The sequence below is a fragment of the Hemitrygon akajei genome, chromosome 5 (genome assembly GCF_048418815.1).
Source record: "Hemitrygon akajei chromosome 5, sHemAka1.3, whole genome shotgun sequence".
Lineage (NCBI taxonomy): Eukaryota > Metazoa > Chordata > Chondrichthyes > Myliobatiformes > Dasyatidae > Hemitrygon > Hemitrygon akajei.
Window position 1 is genome coordinate 81,861,212 of NC_133128.1, and position 6,000 is coordinate 81,867,211.

The following is a 6,000-nucleotide window of genomic DNA, read 5'->3' on the forward strand; positions in this document are numbered from 1 at the left end:
TGTATTTCCAGAAATGAACAGTTGTAGCTGGGCCCTGTACTTTATCAGGGTTAGTTTCCCATACCCTAGATTGCATGCGATCAATCAAAGTACTAAGGGCTTCAGAACCTCCTCCGAGGATCTCCACATTAGCACATCATCTATATAGTGAGGTACTTTCATGCTGGAGGATAGCACACATTCACACAAACCCCGTGCCACCACACTATGGCAAATAGTAGAACTATGGACATAACCTTGTGGAAGCCATGTAAGGGCGTACTGAAGGCCATTCCATGTCAAATCAAACCGATCTTGGAACTGCTCAGCAACAGGAATGGAGCAGAAAGCATTAGCCAAATCAATAACAGCATAATAACCGTCAGACAAAAAGATCTGCAGCTGCTGGAAATCCAAGCAGCACATACAAAATGCTGGAGGATCTCAGCAGGCCACAGGCTCCATCATTGATGGAAAAGAGTAAACACTCGACGCTTCGGGCCGAGACTCTTCATCAGGACTGGAAATAAAAGATGAGAAGTTAGAGCAAGGAGGTTGGGGGAGGGGACCAACATTTATATTCCGTCTGGGTAGCCTCCAACCAGATGACATGAACATTGACTTCTCGAACTTCCGGTAATTGCCCCCCTTACCATTTCCCGTTTCCCTCTCTCACCTTGTCTCTTTATCTGTCCATCACTCCCTCTGGTGCTCCTCTCCTTTCCATTTCTTCCATGGTCTTGTGCCCCCTCCTTTCAGATTCCCTCTTCTCCAGCCCTTTATCTCCTTCACCTGTCAGGGTTTGATTGAAGCACCACTGTGCAAGTGCGTGGATGTTGGCGAGTTAGACCAGTGGGAAGGATTTAAAAAGAAGGCGGCTTCATAGAGCAGGCATCCAAGGAGCGAGTGTTGAAGTAGAGGGAGTCAGAGTACGAGGGCTTTGGCTCAACTGGGCTTCAGCGATAACGGGTCGAGGCGAGGTAAGTTACTTGTGAGGAATAGGGAGAATGTCTGTGAGGCCGGTGTTCTGTTCTGGGTGTCGGATGTGGGAAGTCCGGGAGACTCCCAGCCTCCTGGACAGCCACATATGTGCCAGGTGCATCGAGCTGCAGCTTCTTAGGGACCGGGTTAGGGAACTGGAAATGCAGCTCAATGACCTTCATCTGGTCAGGGAGAGTGAGGAGGTGATAGAGAGGAGCTATAGGCAAGTAGTCACACCGGTGCCTCGGGAGACAGATAAGTGGGTAACAAAGGAGAGGGAAGGGCAGGAGTCAGTTACTAGAGAGTACCTCTGTGGGTATCCCCCTTAACAATAAGTACTCCTGCTTGAGTACTGTTGGTGGGGAACAGCCTACCCGGGGGAAGCGACAGTGGCCGTGTCTCTGGCACAGAGTCCGGCCCTGTGGCTCAGAAGGGTAGAGAAAGGAAGAGGAAGGCAGTAGTGATAGGGGACTCTATAGTTAGGGGGTCAGACAGGTGATTCTGTGGATGCGGGAAAGAAACGCGGATGGTAGTTTGCCTCCCAGGTGCCAGGATCTGGGATGTTCCTGATCATGTCCACGATATTCTGAAGTGGGAAGGTGAACAGCCAGAGGTCATGGTACATATTGGTACCAACGACATTGGCAGGAAAAGGGAGGAGGTCCTGAACACAGACTACAGGGAGTTAGGAAGGAAGCTGAGAAGCAGGATCTCAAAGTTAGTAATCTCGGGATTACTGTCTGTGCCTCATGACAGTGAGTATCAGAATAGAGTGAGGTGGAAGATAAATACGTGTCTGTGGGATTGGAGCAGGGATTCAGATTTCTGGATCACTGGGGCCTCTTTTGGGTCAGGAGTGACCTGTACAAAAAGGACGGGGGACCAATATCCTGGCAGGGAGGTTTGTTAAGGCTATTGAGGAGAGTTTAAACTAGAATTGCTGAGGGGTGTTAACCGAACTGAAGAGATGGAGGAAGGGGCAGTTAGCACACAAATAGAGAAAGCCTGTAGGCAGTGTGAGAGGGAGGTCAGGCAGATAATAGAGAAGGGACTGATGGTTTGAGATGTGTCTATTTTAACACAAGGAGTATCATGAACAAAGTGGATGAGCTTAGAGCGTGGATCAGTACTTGGAGCTATGATGTTGTGGCCATTACAGAGACTTGGATGGCTATGGGGCAGGAATGATTACTTAGAGTGCCAGGCTTTAGATGTTTCAGAAAGGACAGGGAGGGAGGCAAAAGAGGTGGGGGCGTGGCACTGTTGATCAGAGATAGTGTCATGGCTGCAGAAAAGGAGGAAGTCATGGAGGGATTGTCTGCTGAGTCTCTGTGAGTGGAGGTTAGGAACAAGAAGGGGTCAATAACGCTACTGGATGTTTTTATAGACCACCCAATAGTAACAGGGACATCGAGGAGCAGATAGGGAGACAGATTCTGGAACGGTGCAGTAATAACAGGGTTGTCCTGATGGGACATTTTAATTTCCCCAATATTAATTGGCATCTCCCCAGAGATGGGGTGAAAGTAGAACTGTAGATGTAGTGTATATGGATTTCAGCAAGGCATTTGATAAGGTACCCCATGCAAGGCTTATTGAGAAATTAAGGGGACATGGGATCCAAGGGGACATTGCTTTGTGGATCTAGAACTGGCTTGCCCACAGAAGGCAAAGAGTGGTTGTAGACGGGTCATATTCTGCATGGAGGTTGGTGAACAGTGGTGTTCCACAGGGATCTGTTCTGGGACCCCTACTCTTTGTGATTTTTATAAATGACCTAGATGAGGAAGTGGAGGGATGGGTTAGTAAGTTTGCTGATGACACAAAGGTTGGAGGTGTTGTGGATAGTGTGGAGGGCTGTCAGAGGTTATAGCGAGACATTGATAGGATGTAAAACTGGCTGAGAAGTGGCAGATGGAGTTCAAGTTAGATAAGTGTGAGGTGGTTCATTTTGGTAGGTCAAATATGATGGCAGAATATAGTATTAATGGTAAGACTCTTGGCAGTGTGGAGGATCAGAGGGATCTTGGAGTCCGGATCCATAGGATACTCAAAGCTGCATCACAGGTTGACTCTGTGGTTAAGAAGGCATACGGTGCATTGGGCTTCATCAACTGTGGGATTGAGTTCAAGAGCAGCGAGGTAATGTTACAGCTATATAGGACCCTGGTCAGAACCCACTTGGAGTACTGTGCTCAGATCTGGTTGCCTCACTACAGGAAGCATGTGGAAACTATAGAAAGGGTGCAGAGGAGATTTACAAGGATGTTGCCTGGATTGGGGAGCATGCCTTATGAGAATAGGTTGAGTGAACTCGGCCTTTTCTCCTTGGAGCGGTGGAGGATGAGAGGTGACCTGACAGAGGTGTATAAGATGATGAGAGGCATTGACCGTGTGGATAGACAGAGGCTTTTTCCCCAGGGCTGAAATGGCTAGCACGAGAGGGCACAGTTTTAAGCTGCTTGGAAGTAGGTACAGAGGAGATGTCAGGGGTAAGTTTTTTAAGCAGAGAGTGGTGAATGTGTAGAATGAGCTGCCGTTGGCAGTGGTGAAGGCAGATACAATCGGGTCTTTTAAGAGACTCCTAGATAGATACATTGAGCTTAGAAAAATAGAGAGCTATAGGTAACCCTAGGTAATTTCTAAAGTAAGTACATGTTCTGCACAGCTTTGTGGGCCGAAGGGCCTGTATTGTGCTGTAGGTTTTCTATGTTTCTCAGCTCTTTACTTCACCTCCTGCCCCCTCCCAGTTTCACCCATCACCTACCTCCTTGTAATTCTTCCTCCCCTCCCCTCATCTTCTTGCTCTAACTTCTCATCATTTTTATTCCAGTCCTGATAAAGGGTCTCAGCCTGAAACGTCGACTGCTTACTCTTTTTCATAGATGCTCCCTGGCCTACAATATTCCTTCAGCATTTTGTGTGTCCCACTAGAAGTGTCCTCAATCTGGGTCATAAATCCTAGAACAGCCGTGGTCAGCGAAGGGGCAAACCGATTCAGCTGGCGATAAACAACGGTCATGCGCCATGAAACATCTAGTTTCCAAACTGGGAAGAAGCAGGACGAAGAACCCCCAGATTTAAAAGGGACTGTCTCATCGATTTCCTTATGCCCTCCCGGGATACGATATTACTTGGTAATTACTATTTGCAATGGCAAGGGTATAAAGACAAGTTCCCACTTTGCCTTTCCAACCAGAATAGACACCTTCCAAATACCAAAAGTAAATTTGCCAAAAGGGTGTTTTGTTAGAAACTCCCATTGTTATGGCACGGTAGCAATGAATATAGAATTGAAACAGGTTTTTCTATAACAAATAAAACATTTATTAAACACTGCTCAAAAAAAACCCAAAAGTAAACCAACAACTAACGTAACCGGAAGTCAACTGCTGTACAGCAGCTTGAACAGTTCTTAAAGCAATTATGCGAAAACAGTTCTTAAAGCGATAATGCAAAAACAGTTCTTAGAAATAGTAATGCAAAAGTCCAAATGATTTACACAGTCACTTAGGAGAGTTTTTCCTAGAAATAATGAATTCCTCATTGACGTCACGACGTTACTGCTGATCCCAGCCGAAATATGCCTTGCCCGAAGGATTCACGGCGAAGGAAATAAAACTGCTTAAAGGCACTGACCTTTCCTTAGTGAAACCTTGCTCCAACCCTTTCTGCTCTTTTGCAGGGGCTATCTTGGACCGCAGGTTACTAATTCCTTCGGAATGAAGATTAAATAAGGTCAAACCTATTTATCGCCATCAACACCAACTTTTTCTGATCCTTCAGGATTTCCGTACTTCAATAAACTCTTCACTCTCCAACCACACTTTAACTGGCAGTGATTTTCAGAACTGCCGGCACAACGATTCTCACAGTGGAAATTAAAACTGCACTTTTAAAATGAAACTGTGTCATAACATCAAATACGCAGCAGAACGGAGTCACTGATGAATTCAACCATGAACTGACCTGCGTCACAGGGAGGGGTTCTCCATTTATACCCTGTTGAAAAAACTATCACATGACCTCTCACTGGCGGGAAAATTACGTCACTCCAACATCACAAGACCATTACATCATGCCCAGCAGAGCCTCAATTGCATCATGGTCATGTGACAGACACAAGATACCCATGGGTACGTAACACCTCCCTCCAAAAAAAATTTTTTTGTCTTTTATGAACAAAATTTTAAGAATTAATTATTTACAAAAGAAAAAATACAAATGTATAAAATTTACAATATACCCAGTATACATAGTATTATCATACAGCATCTTACAACTTACTATACAGTAGGTGTTACAAATGTTAAAATATCACTCCATAAAAAAAATTACATTGTACATTCAACATCGAGATAGACAATCAGCAATCACATTATCTTTGCCTTTAATATGTCATCAAAATATTGTACTCTTGTAACATTAAACCTTTGTTACTAAATTGGAGTTTGCTGTATTTCCTTAACCATTTTCCTTAACCAAGCCCGGACCTACAACATAACTAAGGTAAGTCACAGTGGCATCACCGAATTCACTTTTAGCTAAGTTAATAGTTAAGTTAGCTTTTGAAAGCCTTTCAATAATTTCTCCACCGCAGTAATGTGTGCTTCCCAAGTATCATTTCCTGTAACTGAATTGTCAATATAAGCATCTGTATCTTTCAATCCCTGAATCACAGAGTTAATCATCCTCTGGAAAGTACCTGGGGCATTCTTCATTCCAAATGGAAGAACATTATATTCATATAGCCCAGATGGAGTTACAAATGCAGAAATCTCTCTATCCCTATCTGTTAATGGAACACACCAATACCCTTTCAATAAATCAATCTTTGTAAGGAACTTTGCTTTTCCTACTTTATCTACACAATCATTCACTCTAGGAATTGGATATGCATCTGTTTTTGTTACAGCATTCAATGCTGATTGTTACAGCATTCCTGTAGTCCATACAAAACCAAATACTACCATCTGACTTAAGCACCATAACACACGGTGAACTCCAATTCGAGTTAGAAGGTCAAATAATGAGGCTTTG